The 20156-nt window shown below is 43.9% G+C and overlaps 1 protein-coding gene and 1 pseudogene across 1 annotated transcript in view; one reads left to right on the top strand and one right to left on the bottom strand.

The window, feature by feature from the left end:
- The window catches only part of dok4 (docking protein 4), a 172570-nt gene that overhangs the window by 116072 nt on the left and 36342 nt on the right, over positions 1-20156 (top strand). The gene's annotated exons all lie outside the window — the stretch shown is intronic.
- LOC140302299 (uncharacterized) overlaps positions 7438-20156 on the bottom strand; it is a 334032-nt pseudogene continuing 321313 nt past the window's right edge.

Below are 20156 nucleotides of genomic sequence, written 5' to 3'. Positions count from 1 at the left end.
GTAATTGGGACAACCAACAGCTGTGTGGATAAGGTGTGTCATTATGTATCATCTTGTCATTGCAACAGTTTTACAGGGCTGCCTGAGTCTTGTCTGCTACATTAAACTCCATGTTTGACTTTCAGTGTGTCAACGTTGGATATTGTGACAGTTGATGTTTTGCTTATTGTTATGTTCAGGTTCTTGATTAGCTGCCTTTTGTTCGTGCTCCTTTTTGTCTTGTGAAATAAACCTTTTTGAATTTAAAGAACTGCATCTGGGTCCTACCTTCACCACTGTTCCTGACAGAAGGATTCTGCCAGCATGGACCCAGCAGTTCTCCAGTGCCGGATCTCGGCCCTGCACAGGTGCATGGCCGCGAGACGATGGTTTCGCCAAGCTACAGCCCGCTGAGGTCGCCAAGCTACAGCCCGCTAAGGTAGCCAAGCGACAGCCCACTAAGGTAGCCAAGCTACAGCCCGCTGAAGTCGCCAAGCACAGCCCGCCTTCTTCCAGCCGGTCTTCTCCTCGCCAGAGCCGGCCTTTCTGCCGGGCTCCTCCACGTCCGAGCCAGCCTTTCCACCGGGCTCCTCCTCATCAGAGCCGGCCTTTCCGCTGGGGTCCTCCGAGCCAGAGCCGGCCTTTCCGCCGGGCTCCTCCACGTCCGAGCCAGCCTTTCCACCGGGCTCCTCCTCATCAGAGCCGGCCTTTCCGCTGGGGTCCTCCTCGCCAGAGCCGGCCTTTCTGCCGGGCTCCTCCACGTCCGAGCCAGCCTTTCCACCGGGCTCCTCCTCATCAGAGCCGGCCTTTCCGCTGGGGTCCTCCAAGCCAGAGCCGGCCTTTCCGCCGGGCTCCTCCACGTCCGAGCCGGCCTTTCCGCCGGGGTCCTCCTCGCCAGAGCCGGCCTTTCCGCCAGGCTCCTCCTCGCCAGAGCCGGCCTTCCAGCCGTCATCCTCGCCTATGGAAGCCCAGGTAGGCTCACTGTCATCCTCGCCGTCGTTCACGGAAGCCCAGGTGGGCGCATCTTTGTCCTCGCCCACACCCATGGAAGCCCAGGTGGACGCATCTTTGTCCTCACCCACAACCATGGAAGCCCAGGTGGGCGCACGCCCACCACTGCCTTCACAAGTGGGAGTCCAGGTGGACCCATGCCTGTCCTCTTTGCCGCCAGGAGGAGCCCGGGTTGGTCCACGGCTGTCCTGTCCTCTCCTCACTGCCCTGAAGGGGCGTCCGGGTCACCAGAGGTTTGGCCGTCTGCCAGACGGTCTCCGGCCCCAGAGACCATGTCGCCGGAAGTCTGGCCGTCTGCCAGACGGGACCCGGCACTAGGCTCTTCAGAGCCCCTCCCTCCCACCCTTGTTGGATGTCTGGGAGCCATCCTTAAGGGGGGGTTATGTTTTGATTATTGTTATGTTCAGGTTCTGTCACGTTTAATGTTTGATCTTCATGTTTTTAGGTTCTTTGTTATGTTCTTGTCATGTTCTGCCATCAGCTTCACTCACTCACTAATCACCCTCCTCAGTATTTAGTCTCCCAGTTGGTTCATGTTCATTGCAGAATCCTCACCTACCCTTCATACCACAGCCACTGAAAGCTAAGTCTGGTTTCCTGCCTTATAGTCTCTGTCACAGTATTTATTCATAGTCTTGTTTTCATAGCCTTTATTTGTTTTTCATAGATCGAAGCATTTTTGATGATCCGGCTTTGCCACGCCTTTTGTTTGTGTTCCTTTTTGCCTTGAGAAATAAACCTTTTTGAATTTAAAGAACTGCATCTGAGTCTTACCACCGTTCCTGACTGATATGTTGTTTATTGGCATATCTTTATTGCTGATAAACAACACAATAATTATTCGTGGAGATGTAGATCTTCATGCACAATTATTTGATGACTGTGATATAGAAAAATAGTTTAAATGCCGAAGTAAGTGGTGCTGGTGCATTACTACATAATGTCATGTACACGTGCTTCGTCCATTACTGTTGATGGGAAAGTATTGATTTCTGGTACTAATAACTTACAACCACTTTCCCTGAGAGTATCAATAAAGTAATGGCTTTTCTTTTCTCTCTCTCTGTCTCCATATGTATATGGAGCGAGAGAAAGAGAGAGCTTGAGTATTATTGGTATGACTAGAAGAATAGCTTTATTATGTTTATGTTTGTTTATGTTTATGTATTTAGCACACGCTTTTGTCGAAAGCGATTTGCAAATGAGGATATAACAAATTATACAAAAAGCTAACAATAAACTACATAAAAGGAACCCACTAGTCCAACTCTGTCAGTGACAGAGGAGATAAGATAAAGTGCAAAGATAGAGGGGGTGGGTAAGTACAAAGTAAGTGCTAGGATAGGAGATGCTCTCTGAAGAGCTGGGTTTTCAAGAGTTTCTTGAATATAGACAGGGACGCCCCTGTTCTGGTAGTGCTTGGTAGGTCATTCCACCATCGCAGGACGACACATGAAAAGAGTTTGGATTGTCTTAGGTGTGGTGTAGGCACTGCTAGACGACAATCCTAGGATGAACGGAGGGACCGAGTTGTGACATAAGCCTTTGCAAGAGCATTCAAGTAGATGGGAGCCGTTCCATTAAGCACTTTGTAGGCTAACATCAGTGACTTGAATTTGATGCGGGCGGCTAAGGGTAGCCAGTGGAGTTCAATGAACAGAGGGGTGACGTGTGCTCTTTTAGGCTGATTGAAGACCAGACGCGCCGCCACGTTCTGGATCATCTGCAGAGGTTTCACAGCACAGGCTGGGAGACCAGTTAGGAGAGCGTTGCAGTAGTCAAGGCGGGAGATGACCATGGCCTGTACCAGGAGCTGGGTGGCATGTTGGGTCAGGTATGGTCTGATCTTTCTTATGTTTAGTAATACAAAGCGGCATGAACGAGCAACCGAGGTAACGTGATCTTTGAAGGTTAGTGGGTCATCAATCATGACACCCAAGTTTCTAGCAACCTTTGATGGAGCAAGAGATAGGGATTCGGTTTGGATGCAGATGCTGTGTTATATGGTTGGTTTGGCTGGAAAGAAAAGCAGTTCAGTTTTTGGGAGGTTAAGTTGGAGATGATGGGCTTTCATCCATGCTGATATGTCAGAGAGACAGTCTGAGATTCGTGCTGAGACCGTGTGGTCATCAGATGGGAATGACAGATAGAGCTGGGTATCATCAGCATAACATTGGTATGAGAAGCCATGTGATCGGATGATCTGTCCCAGTGAGTTGGTGTATATGGCAAAGAGAAGAGGTCCCAATACTGAGCCTTGGGGGACCCCTATGGCAAGGTGGTGCACTGCAGAAGTGTGACCAAGCCAGGATACTTTGAAGGACCGACCAGTGAGGTACGATTCAAACCAGGAGTGTGCTCTCCCTGTGATGCCCATGCTTGAGAGCATGGACAAAAGGATACTGTGGTTGACAGTGTCAAATGCAGCCGATAAGTCGAGCAGGATAAGTACAGAGGACTTAGCTGTCGCTCTGGCTTCTTTTAAAGCTTCTGACAGCCAACAGAACCGTTTCAGTGGAGTGTCCACTTTTAAAGCCCGGTAGGTTTGGATCAAGGAAGTTGTTTTGTGAGAGGTAATCAGTGACCTGCTTAAAGACCGCCCTTTCAGTGATTTTAGACTGAAACTTGGGGAGAGAGACTGGCCGATAGTTCTCCACATGAGTTGGAGGGAGGGAAGGTTTCTTGAGCAGCGGTGTAACCTGGGCTTGTTTGAATGTGGTAGAAAATGTGCCCGATGTCAGTGAAGCATTAATCACATGCATGACTGCTGCAGTTACAGTAGGAGCAATGGATTGGAAAAGATTAGTGGGAACGGGGTCCAGTGGGCATGTAGTAGGACGGCTACATGCGAGAAGTTTAGACACCCTGCTCTGAGCGAGAAGGGTGAATGAGGAAAATGATGCAGTAGGACTTCTGCATGCAGATTTTGTGGTAACAGGTTCGGTAAACTGTTTGCTTATAGCTGCCACTTAGTCAGTAAAAAATGAGGCAAAGGTGTCTGCTGTTAGATTGGTAGCAGGTGGCGGAGGATTAAGTAGAGTTTTAAAGGTGGAAAAAAGTTTCCGGGTGTCAGTAGTACTATGAATCTTGTTGATGTAGAAAGACTTTTTTGCATCAGTGACACTGGATGCGAATGATGACAGCAGCACCTGGAATTTAGCTAGATCTGCCGGATCTTTTGACTTTTGCCATTTCCTTTCGGCAGCTCTGAGATTGGTGCGCAACGCTCGGAGAGTATCATTAAGCCAGGGGTGAGACTGGGAGGATCAGGAGGGTTTGGTGCATAGAGGACACAGACTATCCAGAGATAAGCTCAGAGTAGAGCAAAGGGACTCCGTGGCATCATTAACCTGAAGGGAGGAGAATGTGCTGGAGGTTGGAAGAGCGGAGGCAACAACGGAGGAGAAGCGGGTGGGCAACAGGTTGCGGAGATTGCGGCGGAAGGAAACCATAGGAGTAGAAGCAGATGGTCTTCTCGGGAGACTCACTCTGAACTGAATGAAATGGTGGTCAGAGAACTGCAGAGGTGTGACAGAGAGGGCCTCTGTGGCACAGTTTCTTGAGAAAACGAGATCGAGCACTTTGCCAGCTTTATGGGTCGGAGGACTGCTGAGCAGTTGTAGCTCAAACGAGTGCATTAGTGACAGAAAATCAGAAGAGTTAGGACTGTCAAGGTGGATGTTCATGTCACCAAGGACAATTGTGGGACAGTCATGCTCCAAGATAGAAGAGAGCAAGGTGTCGAATTCATTTAGAAAGTCACCGAGTTGTCCTGGTGGGCGATATACGACAATCATATAGGTTTTGACCGGTGCAGTTACCAAGATGGCGTGGTATTCAAAGGTATTGTATTTAGCTTCAGGTAGCAGTTGGGTGTATTTCCATTTGTTGTAAATGAGCATGCCCGTTCCACCACCTCTCCCAGATGTACGAGAGGTGTGGGAAAATGAGTGGTTGGTTGAAAGTGCAGCCGGGGTAGCTGTGTTTTCAGGCTTAATCCACGTTTCAGTGAGAGCCAGGATGTCAAGTGACAGGTGATTAGCATAAGCCATAATGAAATCTGATTTGTTTACCGCCGATTGGCAATTCCACAACCCCACAGACAAGGTTGTGTCACAGAGTGAAGTGGGCTTTAGAGAGCGGAGGTTGTTAAGGTTGCGGTGGCGTTTGGTTGTGTGAAACCTTCTGTGCGAGCCGGAGACAACAGGAATGGGAATGGGTTTGAGGCACATTTTAAAGCAGGTGGTGAGGCCAGAGCGACATGGATGAGGCAAGTAGGACAGGTTTGCCTTGTTCAGTGGCCTTGCTCGGTGGACACGCGCAGGTAGACACGCTAGTCTTTACCCAAGAATGTCTTCACACGACAATGGCTGACGCTTCCGCTGACGCTTCAGGCGCCACCCCTTACTTTATGTTGTGCACAGCCGTTCATGTGTTGGTTAATTACACTAGGCTGAGACCGCCCACCGAGAGTTAACCAGCAAGTGTTTTCAGAGGGGAGAGTGACCGCCCGTTCACAGCTCCTGAATACTCTGATTGCTTTGCGATGGACTAACTGAGGCTACTAGGCAACAGGTTTCACCCACGGATGGGTTTTGATCACTCTCACAACAACAACAGATATTGAATTAGGCAAGAAGCTTAGAAAAAACTTACACTAGCAGACACACAGTTCTTTCCGTGCAGTTCCGATGTATCTATCTATCTATCTATCTATGATGAATAATAAGATGAATAATAAGCAGTTCTAGGTTTACAAAGGGCTTTCTTGTACGTTATTAAACTATCTTTCCAGACTAATTGAGACTCTTCTAAATTAGAGGAACGCCACAGTCTCTCCAGCTTTCTTGCAGTCTGCTTTAAAGCATGCAGCTGTGAATTATACCAAGGAGCCAACCTCTTCTGACTGATTACCTTCCTTTTCAGAGGGGCAACAGTGTCCAGTGTTATATGCATTGAAACTATTGTGCTGTCAACAAGAGAGTCAAGTATTGCTGGTGTTGTGACTTTTGTGGAGTCCAAATTACCTAATGTGCTATACTTAGTAGTTAAAGATGAGAAGTCACGAAGTGTCAAAGATGAGACAGATTCAGCTGGTTCGCGGTCCAATGATGGTTTTATTGCAGAGTTACAATTCGACCATACATGAGAAGTAGCCTGGGCTAAGTCTGAAAACTCTTCTGAAAGTTCCCCTCTTTTATACAAGTTGGGCCTGTGGATGCTCCTCCCCGGGCCCCTCCTTTCATATGGTGTGTTTTCCCTAATCTTCCACCGTTATGTCTTAATCAATTAGTTTACCCGTGGCAGGGCCCTTTGTCCTGTCTTTTTTTAAAACCTTTATTCATGTAATAGTCCTTCCCACTACTCCTGACCTCCCCTCTACATCCATATTTCCTGTTTACTATCTTTGCATTGATGCGTGACTCGACACTAACCTTTGGTACTTTCCATGACATTAATGACTGACTCGTCATTACACAGAGCTAAACTTTGGTACTTTCCATAAAACCTTGTTTGTGTTTTTCCAGCTTTAACTTTCGTAAGCATGCCTTCATATTCTATTACTTTTAGGGCCCGGTAAACTTACACCACACTGGAGTAAAATTTAGGTAGCTGTCCTCTGTCATATTTCCACACGGCAGTGAAGAAACTAATGATGAAATTAGCTAAGTCTGGTTACAGCATCTGATAGACATCTTCCATATGTAAAATTCTTCTCAGAAGTCGTATAGTCAAGTAATGTAAATTTGAGATCAAGATCAAGGGTATGATTAAGGCAGTGAGTAGGTCTGTGAACTCTTTGATAAAATCCAATAGAGTCTAATATAGAATTAAATCTAATATTTAGGCTGTCATTTTAAACATCTACATGAATATTAAAGTCACCCATGACAATTACTTTATCTGTACTCAGCACTAACTGGGATAATAACTCTGAGAATTCAGACAGAAACTCAGAATAAAGGCCAGGTGGATGATACACAACAACAAACACACTTTGGGTGGGAAAAACTGAGAATCAGAGATTCAATTGAGGTCAAACTAATCTTGGTTCCAGGACTGATTAGTAACCTTGATCTGAAGATAGCTGCCACTCCTCCTCCTCTGCCTGTAGTTCGAGAAATGTGAACTTTTAAATAGTCAGAGGGAGTTGATTCATTAATGTTAACATAATTCTCCTGCTGCAGCCAGGTTTCTGTAAGACAAAATATGTCAATATGATGATCACAAATCAAGTCATTCACTAACAGAGACTTGGAAAGGAGAGATCTAATATTCAGCAAACCACATTTAATAGTTTGATTAATTTAATTTAATTAATTAAATTTTTCTTTGCACAAGAGGATTTGCTCGTTTTGTGTTTATTGATTTGGGGTGTAAGACTACAACTCTGCATCCTGGTCTCAACCCTGGGTTGTCATGTTTTTGGGTGACAAATAAGTTTGTTCATATTTCTAGAAAACAGACTCCTTCCAAAGTGGGATGGATGCCATCTCTCCTGATCAGATCAGGATTTCTCCAGAAAGATTGCCAATTATATATGTTGTTTGCTGGACACCATCTAGGCAACCAACAATTGAAGGAGGACATGCAGCCAAACATGTCATCACTGGTCTGATTTGGCAGGGGTTCATAGAAAACTATGTAGTCCGACATTGTTTTGGCAAAATGACACACCGATGCAACATTAATTTTAGTGACCTCCGATTGACGTAACTGAATAACTATTTTATTGTATTTATGCTCATCCTTAGCCAGCAGTTTTAAATAGGATTCTATGTCGCCAACTCTGGCCCCTGGAATGCATTTGACTATGGTCTCTAGTGTCTCTGATGCCACATTTCTGACTATAGAGCTGCCAAATACCAGGGTTTTGTCCTCAGCGGGTGTGTCATTGAGTGAGGAAAATCTATTTGAAACGTGGACAGGTTGATGGTGAACCACGGCTTGATTTTAGGACAATGACTCTTCTTCCTGACAGTTACCCACCTACTCTGGGGTCTCGGCTGCTCGGGTTCTGCAAGGGGGCGGCTAATGGAGGTAGCTACGTTAGGTGGCGCCGCACTGGCTAAAGGAGCCTGGCTCGCTATTGGGTGGTTTTCAACGGTGCAGAGCCGAGCTTCCATATCTGATAACTTTGCCTGCAAAACTAGAAAAAGACTACATTTGTTACATGTACCATTATCGCGAAAGGAGGCAGAGGAGTAACTAAACATCTGACACACAGAGCAGGTGAAAGCAGGAGATGGAGGGAGAGTACTGATAGCCATGCTAAGCTAAAGAACCAGACACACCATTAAAGAGTGAAAATAAGGACTAAAGATCTGTAGGAGTGAGTGTTGTAATAGAACAAGTATGCTATAGAGTTAACTATGCAAAAATGTGTAAATTATTGGGAGAAATAAAGTGATTATTAGTAGTCCAAAAGGAGCAAGAAATTCCAGAGTACACAAACAAGGTAACAGGAAGTGATGCAATACGTCTTACCGCAAAGCAAAGCGTCAGCAAATGTCTTACCGCAAGCAGAGCATCAGCAGCATGGGCTTACGCGCTTTGAACTCGCTCCAAAGTTCCATCTTTTAGGAAAAACAGTAAAGTGCAGGTATATATTAATATAGCCAAATTTCAAATAAGGCTGTTCTCCAGTAGACACACCAGGTTAGCCAGGATGACTGCAGTAAAAGCCACAGATCAGGTCAGTATCGAGAATGAACGAAAGTGGAGCCCATGCCTTGTCCTTGGGACCATAACTCTCCCAGTCTATTAGGTATTTGTATGCCTGCTCCTGACGCTGGATGTCCAGCGATCTGCAGAGAATGTATGCGGGGAAGTCATCAATGATCTGGATGGATGAAGGGGATTTTGAAGGACAAAAGGACTGACAGCAACGGGTGATTGAAGAGACATAGAACAAGGGGTTTATGCTCAGCCTACGTGGCAGCTTCAGTTTAAGAACAGCTGGGATGATTACTTTGATTATTTCAAATGACTTGAATGGTAGTCGGCAGCCAGGGTCCTTCATCTGTCCGCCAAAAGATGGTTGTATTCATGTGACCAAAGATGTGCAGCCATACTTTCATTACTGAGTGATAAACTGAGTTCCTTGGTCAAAAACAATGTCTGAGGGTATTCCATGGAGACGAAAGACATGTTGGGTCAATAACTCAGCAATATCTAGAGTTGAAGGGTGTTTGGGGAGAGCAACAAAATGAACAGCCTTTGAAAAGAGGTCAGTAATAGCCAGAATAGCTGTGAATCCTTTAAAGTGGGTTGTCCAAGGACAGCTCGGAACAGGAATTAGGTTTAGGAGGCTGCTACAGGTTGGTTTATGTTTTTACCACATGAACAGAAGGGACAGGCTACCACAAATTCACTGATGTCTTTCTCCATGGTAGGCAAACAGTATCGTCTCCTTAACAGGGAAAGATTGTGCACGACTCAATCTGGAAGAATGTCCCCACATGATAACCTTTTTATGGACATTATCAGGTACAAACAGACAATTGGAAGAATGGTTACCTGAGTTTGGGTGGCCCCTCTGGGCTTCCTTGACAATGTTTTTAACTCCCAAGAACCTGGTCTGTAGGTCATGGTGAAGTTAAAGCAGCCAAAGAAAAGTGCCCTGTGGGGCTGACCGGTGTTAAACATTGTTAGGCGAATGTATGCAAGGTTCTTATGATCAGTCCAAACAGGGAATGAGATTTCTGTGCTCCCCAGCTTGTGTCACCATTCTTTCAAGGCTAACTTAACAGTCAGCAACACCCAGTTCCCCACATCATAGTTTCACTCATCCATCCATCCATCCATTATCTACTGCTTCTCCGGGGGTCGGGTTGCGGGGGCAGCAGCTTGAGCAGAGAAATCCAGACGTCCCTGTCCCTGGCCACTTCCTCCAGCTCTTCCGGGGGGACCCCGAGGCATTCCCAGGCCAGCCGAGAGACATAGTCTCTCCAACGTGTCCTGGGTCTTCCCCGGGGTCTCCTCCCAGTGGGAGATGCCCGGAACACCTCACCAGGGAGGCGTCCAGGAGGCATCCTAACCAGATGCCACCCCATCTGGCTCCTCTCAATGCAGAGGAGCAGTGGTTCTACTCCGAGCCCCTCCTGTGATAGGGTGGCTCCTCTTGGAGCTTCTCACCCTATCTCTAAGGGAGAACCCAGACACCCTGCGGAGGAAGCCCATTTCGGCCGCTTGTATTCGCGATCTCGTTCTTTTGGTCACTACCCAAAACTCGTGACCATAGGTGAGGGTGGGAATGTAGATTGACCAGTAAATAGAGAGCTTCGCCTTCTGGCTCAGCTCCTTCTTCCCAATGACGGGTTGGTGCAGAGCCCGCAACACTGCAGATGCTGCACCAATTCACCCGTCAATCTCACGCTCCATTCGTCCCTCACTCGTGAACAAGACCCCGAGATACTTGAACTCCTCCACTTCGGGTGAAGATCTCATTCCCGACCCGGAGAGAGCATTTGTTTGAAAAATTCACTCACAAACAACGGCATGAAACCAAGAAAATCCTCAGAGGCCTTAGTATTTTACTTGCAAAGGAAGAACAACACACAAACCTTCTTTCTGCAGATTCACAAAAGTTTTCCAACGAGTGGTTGCCTCCCTTGCTCTTTCATTTGGTGACACACACACAAATACAATATACTACTTGCTTTCATGTGCCGAGACCTGGTATATCTCTTGAGTCGGCTTATTTGGCAAGCGTAAAGATAACGATCAGAGTGGAGACAACATTCCTCTTTAAAACACAGCTCTCTTTGTCTCCCCTCTTCTCCTTGTGAAGTTCTGATATGTAATGGCCTCTTTGACCGTGACATTTATATACTGATGATAAGCAAACTTTTCAGACCGCATTCCACCTGAGGTTCACTCAGTAGTAGATGAATTACAAGAGAATAAGGTGCAGGGGTGTCCTTGTTGGGTATCATGATCATGTTTGGCTGTGATGTTTGTTTGGTTTCTAGGTCTTAGGCGGGGTTTAGCAGGTTTTCCAGGAAGCCTGGGGTGGAGTCTGGTTCAGCTCCTGCACTCGTCAAGACACCTTCATAAGGATCTGCAGGAGCATCCAGTCTTCTCCAGATTTTTCTCACTGCTACAGTGTGTCTATTCCTCTGTTGCTTGTTGCACTCTGGATTTCCAAGCTGAAGGATTTAGCTCTCCACTGTGGATTCCAAAACACCTGCCTGCTCACCCCAACATTGACTCAGTACCTTCTTCACCTCAGTCAGCACCCTCCCCTCCACTCTAGAAACCCTCTTTGAATCAGTAAGGAAAAACACTCATCTTCTCTTGGGCAAATTATCCTCTCTCCGACTCACGCTAACCATCTCCCTCTCCTCTCAGAGTTACCTGTTCACCTGGATCCACTTGTCGGCTCATCGCTGCACCAACCTTTTAATAAACCTTGTCTTTACTCAAATCTCCCTGAGTCGCATTTGCTCTTGAGTCCTATTTGTGAGTCAGCCTGGCTTTCGCCGTGACAGTAGGTGATCTTTATGTGAAGACACCACTAAACCTAGAGTCCGAAGCATTGACCCTTGCAATAAATTCTAGATTGGATTGAGGTTGTTGGAGAATGGGGCTGATGTAGATTGTACCTTACAATTTATGGTAGTTTGTTTGGCTCGTGTGTCCAGGGGAATGGCGTTATTGGTTACGTCAGGCAGGTGAGGGGGACAGTGATGCAGTTTAAGGCTTGGATGAAGCAGTGATAAAACGTGAAATGTGGTAATTGTTTGACTGAGGTCGAGGTTGGCTACTCAGCTACTACTTTAACTTTTCTAGGGTGTCTTCACTTGCCAGCTTTCAAAAATGTATCAGAGGAATGTCAATGACTTTGCAAGGCACAAATGCTTTTCTGCTTTGATAAAGAGCCTGTTCTATTGCAGCCTTTAAGAACTGCCTAATATTACACACTCCTCACCACAGTAGGAGAAGACAGTAGGACAACAGTATTACAGGCAAAACGTCTATGGCACAGTTCGAGAGAAATGTGGATACATTTGATATTACGCATTAATGACCTGTAAGAGTCACACCCATACATACATACATACACACACACACACACACATACTTGTTTTTAATCGACCTGACGGAGTCCCTTGACTAGCAGGCGCATGATTGGATCTACCCTTTTTGAAGGGTCTAGAAACATGATTTTAACTGCTAATTTTGTTTAAAAAAATTAGAAGAATACCACTTGAAAAATAATTTCAAAAAGTAACTACATTTTACACCTGAGTTTTGCTTCCCGATGGGGATCACTCATGTCTAAGTATTAAATATACATGCTATTTGTCCAAAAATGTCATCACAAGTATTTAAATACCATGTTGAATTTAAGTACGATATTAGTCCACACAAAACAACAATTCTGTCAATCCACTATGCCAGATGTATGTACAGCACAGCACTTTTTACTTACATATAGTTACTGGATATACACCTGGTGTCACAGACCGGCAGGACACAGATGCAGGGTCGTTTAAAAGTCAGAATGTTTAATCAGGATAAACAACTTGGGATTCTCTAGAACAGAGTGAAAACAAGAGGCTGTGAAAACCTAAAGCACTCTCCTCAATAACTATATTAGAGGATAGTGCAGCTGTAAAAATTATCAAAACAAAAACTCTCTCCACTCTAGGAGGAAAACAGAAAGGGCTATGAACGATTACAAATAAACTTACACGCTCACGATTAACGAAGGCACAATGACGATTAACCCAAAACTCACCACAAAGGGAGGCACTATGAAACATAACAATTATTATTACTCTCTCTCCTTTAACAGAGGCATCATGAAATCAAGCATAAATCTCTCCTCTAACGGAGGTCCTATAAAACATTAACAATAAATCAAGAAAGCAACACTCCACTATCGGAGGTTCTATGAAACATTAGTGAAAACCAAAATCACTCCTTAACGGAGGAACAAAACAGACTATGAAAACTTACTGTGGGCTAAACTATGACTATAATATATAAATGACAAAACAAGGATGTTCTGTAGGAGGATTGCTTTACTACAGGCTCGTGGATTATGGAGTTTCAGACGGTAGAGTGAAGAACATGTAATGGTTGCGACACACTGGCACAAGACAAGGGAGACGCAGACTTTTTGAATACATGAGGAGCCATGGGGAACAGGTGGAAACACTTAGGAATCAGGGAAGACAATCAGACACTTGACACGAGAGAAAGGCCAAGATACCTGAAATGAGAGGGAAGTTAATATTTCAAAATAAAACAGGAAATGACAAGACAAGACATGAATCAAAACATAAAATGTGACACCGGGTTCAGCATGAAACAGTTTTTTACATGACCTCAGTCTGGATTGCTTCTTTACCTCAGCACACGAATATACCTTTTACATTGTGCAGTTTATACAACTATCTACATCTTTTTCATTAAATGGCCAAAAGTTGAACAAGATCATTTATTTTTATGTTTGACATATGAGAAGCATTAGTATACATTTATCTTTTATTGAGAAACAAAAACCTCAAACTTATTGTACAGAAGTGAGATGAGGTAAGCTTTCATATTTAAAAAAAAAAACATTTTATTCCCACATTTATTTTAATGCTTTGTGGAGCATAGATCTCCACAAGTGACTGGCTCCTCTTCTTGAAGGTTTCTAGAGAGAAAGAAACAAAAACACATTTTATATACATCAGAGATTATGCTGTAAAGCCAGGCCAGTCTTTTACAAAGCAGCTTGCAAACTGGTTTTAAGGTTTCAGACAGCTGACCAAATAAAATATTTCCATAAATGATCATATCCACATAAACCAACTGAACTTCCAAAGCTAAGCCAAAGATCCTATTAGAAATCCACATAAATGATCCCAATCCCTAACTAAATATAAGCAAAGGCTGACTGGAAACATTAGGTGGCAAAATTGGTCAAATTTGAGTTTTAGACTGTCTTAGGCTACGTTCACACTGCAGGTCTTAACAATTCTGATTTACAGCTCAAATCCGAGTTTTTGTTTGGCTGTTCACATTACGTCTTTAAATGTGGCCTGTCTACGGATTACTGTGTGAACAGCTCACGCTCCTGAAGTGACCCGCATGCGCAGTTGATCATTGCCCCTTGTACTTATTTGGACTTTGCCATTTTTCTGAGGCTGAGCTCATGCCCCTGGTACTTTTTTGGCTCCCCTGCCCAGTGCTCACACACAGCCACCTGCTTTTCAGCACCACTCATCGGACCTGCACCCATCGTTGCTCCCCTTCTCCAGCAACCAGGCTCCCATGCCCAGCCTTCACACACTGCCTCCCGGTCTTCAGCACCCTCATCGACCACAAATTCGCCGATGCTCTCCTCCCACTGGGACGTGCTGCCCGCCCGCACGCTCAGCAACCCACCCTTTAGCACCCCTCGTCAGGTCAGAAGTGAAAGTCACATTAAATGCGACCTGGCTGTTCAGATTGCGGTCGCATTAAAAAAAAAAAACAGATACCTATCCGATTTAGTACCACATTTAAAAGTGAACTGATTCTGATTAGAAAATGTCAGATTCAATGCGACTTGCACTGTTCACACTGTCAAAAGCAAATCAGATATGGGTCACATATGACCGAAAAAATCAGATTCAGGTCACTTGCAACTGCAGTGTGAACGTAGCCATAATGTGTTACAATCACCAGCCTTTTTTTTTTTGTTTTGGTTATTTCTCTCCTCTCACTCTGCTCATTTCCTGCTCTCTGCATCAGTCACTAATTACCCGATCAGTCTCGCCTGTTCCTCTCCCTTCTTAAGGATATCTACCAGCCCAGTTCATTGCCAGAATGTCTGCTATTCGCACCTCAACTCTCCAGCATTCTGTTCCTGATTCCCGACTTATTCCTGTACTGGACCTGACCTGATCCCTGCATCTGGATTCCCCTTGTCTGTGAGTTCATGAAAACCTGACCCCTCAACTATTATTTTTCTTGGATCTCTAGATGTTTACATTTTTTTGGATTCTGTCACCTGTTTACCCTGGGATGTTTAGTGGATCAACCTTGTTTGGATCCAGAACCTGAGCCTGTTCTGTTTCACTCCCTGAGTATTGTGAGTTCTCTGACAGCTATTGTTTGGATCTATACATCTGCCTCACTTGACTGATTCTGAACAGAATTTTGAGCCCCCTGTCTTCCTCTATATCTCCCCTGCCATAACCTATTCTCATTCATCTAAGCTAGTGTGGCGAGAGGAGGTGTGGGAGGTGCAGGCTGAGTGCATACAAAGCGCATGGAGGACAAGATGATAACAGGCTGAGAAGGCCCAGCTCGTAGCCTACGGGTTACCAACAACACCACCTTGGGACTTTCACCCAAAGAATCAAAGTTTATATTAGTTAAGGTAACGCAAGTAAGTCTTACCCAGAAGGCATGAGACATATTTCAGCGTTTAAAACATTGTTTATGTTTATGTATTTAGCAGATGCTTTTATCCAAAGCAACTTACAAATGAAGATATAACAAGCTATATAAAAAGTTAACAATAAACTACATAGAAGGAACCCACTAGTCTGACTATGTCAGAGGTGACAGAGTAGGTATAGGATGCAGGCATAGAAAGAAGTGCAGAAAGATAAACGTGCAGAGATAGAGGGGGTAGGTAAGTACAAGGTAAGTGCCAGGATAGGAGGTGCTCTCTGAAGAGCTGGGTTTTCAAGAGTTTCTTGAAGATAGACGCCCCTGTTCTGGTAGCGCTCGGTAGGTCATTCCACCATCGTGGGACGACACATGAAAAGAGTTTGGATTGTCTTAGGCGTGGTGTAGGCACTGCTAGACGACAATCCTGGGACGAACGGAGGGACCGAGTTGTGACATAAGCCTTTGCAAGAGTATTCAAGTAGATGGGAGCCGTTCCATTAAGCACTTTGTAGGCAAACATCAGTGACTTGAATTTGATGCGGGCGGCTTTATTAATGATTTTCTTAAAAACAGTAAACATTCAGGCATACCATACCATATTTATTTATATAGCACTTTAAAAACAAACAAACCTGCTTGACCAAAGTGCTGCACACCATACGACCCCACAGATAAAAACCTTAAAAACACTAAAAACAGAAATTAAAATCACGGATTACAAATTTTGACTGGTGCACGACTATGCGCCGCCTTTTCATGGCGCACGCCAGGAGGAAATACGTCATTTTGACATCACACGCCGTGAGCAACATGTCAACTATAAAACAAGCTTTAGTCACAAAGCACCAAATAGTACTATACAGGAGTGCAAGGAGAAGGCGGATACTGACCACTGCAAACCAACTGGGTTATGTGTCGCACACGGAACTCCTGTCTTCACTTTCGACACTTGACACGAGAGAAAGGCCAAGATACCTGAAACGAGAGGAGAAGGTCAATGATTTTTCAAAATAAAACAGGAAATGACGAGACATTATCATCACGCTGCAGTTCAGGACATGACTGTTACTAGCGATGGACAGCTCCAGTTCGTCCAATTTTTGCGTGATTGATCTGGCGTTGGTTGGGAAGAAGCTAGGGAATGCAGTCAACCAACCACATGCACATCACCTCCGAAGCCGACAGAGATTGGATCTCACTTTGAGTTGCAGGGCTTCTCAAACGCGGCCCACTCGCCCGCTGAATAGCCTTTTTTTCCCCTTTCACCACCATTCTTGAAGAGTGATGTCCCCAAGTGGTCACTCTCGGGCCTTGCTCCTTAAGGCGGTTGGGTATCTGCTTGCTGGCTAGTGGCAGGGGCCTTCAGTGCATCTGGTAAAATGGTAGAGTTCTTCTTACTCTCGGGTCTCGCGGCCAAGGATGCAACGATCAGGTGTCATCAGAAAAATGTTGTGTCAAAACAACTGAACTGTAGAAATAAATTTATTTTTTAGTTAATCTAGAGGTTTGAGTTGGACTTGGTTGGTTCAGCTGAACAATCCAACTCCAATAAGGTTAACCCCTCTTCAAATAAAAACCTTAAATAACTGGAATAAACTGTACCGGCTAATTGAGAGAAAAATGACGTGGTCTACAAAGAGTTTACTTTGTCTACTAGGTGATATCAATTGTAGCAGCGTGGTCAGACAGATACGAATCAGAGAAATATAGAACACCAGAAACAAAAGATGGCACCAAAAAAAAAGACGAAAACACACAATTTCTATCCTTTGCTTTCTTCCTTTAATCTTCTTATCTAATCTCCTGGCATTGTTCCCGAGTTTTTTTTACTTGCGAACGCGGAGTTTGCGCTCAACTCTCAGCCAATCCTATGTCTGAAAACTTTATGGTTTAGATTCTGGGTGTCAGGAGTATGGATTTTAATGTAAAGGTAAGAGTTTAATAAGATAAAGAATCATTTCTCCATTCTTTTGTCTTAACACACATTCAAGGAGTTCTGAAAAAAGCATGTGGTACGGTAATATAAAACAGAGATGAAATAACATATGATATAAAAAGACATTAGAAAACAACATATTCTGGACTAACATAACAAAGATTATAGTGAGTCTCAGATACTTTGCATACCAAAATCCTGATCGGGTTTGTATGGTTATACACATCAAATTAAACAAAATGTTATCAGCCGGTTTTGACCACTGGAGTAGATCATGAAAAACAAAGCACATTGATTAACCATAGAGTTAATTAATATAAGTATCTGACCATGGGATTATTTTAGGTTTAACTGTTCGGTACCACTGACTTCGAGATGGCAATGTGGCACAGAAAAGTTAGTGATATTTCTATTTAATGACTTATTTCTTAGTGTATCACGTACAACCTTGAGAAAAGTATTAAAATAGAGCTTGAGATGTCAATGAAAACCTTAAACAACCTGTACAAAGGTATAAAACATGCTTAATGCAGTTCCAGTTATCTGTTTGAGAATGAATCTGAAGAAAATAGTTATTTTCCAAGGGGTGATGAATAGAGAATAAATGTTTTTCGTTCTGTTGGAGATAAAGGCAGATAGATGTCACGTTTGATTAACATGTACAGATAAGGAGGAAGCAACATTTGGTCTGGCTGCTCCCCTGATCCTCATCTAAAAGGGTTCTTTTGTTTGTTCAGAGACAGCTTGCCAGTTGGCATTAGAGTGTTAATGTTTTCCAGCTGTATCGTGACAGAAAAAGGAGAAAGGTCGTGTGGGAGGGTTTCTCAAATCCTCTTCCCAGGACAAAGGTTAATGTAAATAAGGTGATGTCTGTTTCTTACTGGAGGTGGAGATCCCCCATCTGTATCCTTGAAAAACATACACAGGAAACAGGAATGTTAATTGAGCAATTGAGCTTCCCTGAGACTGCTACATGTTTCTGTGATGAAAAGTTTACAAATTAATTATATTACATTTTTTTTACTAATATGTTACCATCTTCACTTCCACACCTGTCTCCAACTGACTCAACCTCAGCTGCAACCACTTCCTCGTTTGTTTCTCCCAATACATATACTCCTTGCTGTTACAACCTCTGGAAATACTTGGTAGTCAGTTCTTGGGTTTCTGCTTTTTATGTGTTAGGTTATTGCATTTTGTTTCTGTTTCTCAGTTTTAGTTTTTCTTTATCTGCTGCACTTTTGTTTTTTGTTTTCAAATAAATCTCCAGTTAAGTTTTATGTCTGCCAGTTTTTTTCTTTTGTTTATCTGCAATTGGGTTCTCACCTCTCCACCACCATATATCGTAACATGAAAATGTTCTGATCAATCAATTCTCAGGGCATTTTAATTACTGAAATGATAAAAACACCTGGTTTGAGAAATTAATACACAAACATTTAACTAGCTTGCATTATATGAATAAAGTTCAGATGAACAAGGATAGATGATAAGAGATTAACTTTGAAGTTACATGGCCTGATTACAAGATAATCTTAATGAAAAAAGTGTTTGCCCAGAGTACAAGTGCACAAATATGTCCTGGAAAATAAAATGAGAGGAAGATGACTATTAAAATAAAAGGCTGGATTATTATAGTGTATTGTTTTAATTACTGTATTTAGCACACCATGTATTCATGGAATGCACATGAGCTGAGCCACTGTGCCAACACCATGCAAAAGAAGCATAAACACAGTATTTATCAGGAATTGTCACTTATTCCTGTCTTTTCTGTCTGTTCATATAGCAACATACAGTTATCTGAAATCTTTAGAAATGATTGCAATGGCAATGAAGATAGATATGTCTATGTACATATATAGAGAGAGACAGAGAGAGCGAGACTGTGTTCCATCCCCAAGGAGAAATTGACAATGCAATAGATACTGATGAAAATACAGTACAAAACAACAAGATTTAAAGTCCAGTGCAGTGGAATGTATAGATTAAGGTCCATGGTGTACAGTACAGAACATTGAAGAATATTGATGTTATCTTAAAATCCGCCACCATCTCCTTGATGTTGGTGTTGTTGAGGTGCAAATGGTTGTAGTCACACCATGCAACAGAGTCCTGGATCAGTTTCCTGTACTCCTCTTGTCCACTCCTAATGCAGGCCATGATGGCCATGTCTGCAAACTTTTTCAGGTGGCAAGACTCCAAGTTATGTTGGTAACATGTCCAGTGTGAACAGTATCCGGGTGAGCACAGTCTCCCAAGCTGCTGACAACAGTGTCAGACCTGCAGTCTCCCATACTGAAGTCTGCCTGTCATGTAGTCTGTAATCCATGCCACCAGGTAGCATGCTGTGTTCTGAAGTGAGAATGGGTTGCAATGGTCAAACCTGTTACAGAAGTTGTTCAACTAGTTCACTCTCACCACATCTTCCTATATGGTCGTTTCGAAATGCAGCCGTCGATGATCTTCATTCCGTCCCACACCTCTTTCATACAGTTGTTCTGCAACTTCTGCTCCAGCTTCTTCCTGTACTGCTCCTTTGCCTCCCTGACCTGGACTTTGAGTTCCCTCTGAACATGCTTAAGCTCCTGCGGATCGCCGTCTTTAAAGGCCCTCTTCTTCTGGTTCTGAAGGCCCGTGATGTCACTCGTGATCCAGGGCTTGTTGTTAGCATAGCAGCACACAGTTCTTACCAGAGCAACAACGTTTATACAGAAGTCTGTAGTGCAGTCATCAACCTCCTCAATCTTCTCACTGTGCTACCCCCGCAATAAATCCTAGTCTGTTGTTCCAAAGCAGTCTCTCAGTCTCTCTCAGTCTTTCTGAATGAGCGTCTGGTTGCATCTAG

Source organism: Leuresthes tenuis, unplaced genomic scaffold (genome assembly GCF_036924035.1).
Source record: "Leuresthes tenuis unplaced genomic scaffold, fLeuTen1.0.hap1 SCAF_2, whole genome shotgun sequence".
Taxonomy (NCBI): domain Eukaryota; kingdom Metazoa; phylum Chordata; class Actinopteri; order Atheriniformes; family Atherinopsidae; genus Leuresthes; species Leuresthes tenuis.
The sequence above is the reverse complement of the archived record's forward strand: the minus strand, read 5'-3'. Positions and strand labels throughout refer to the sequence as shown.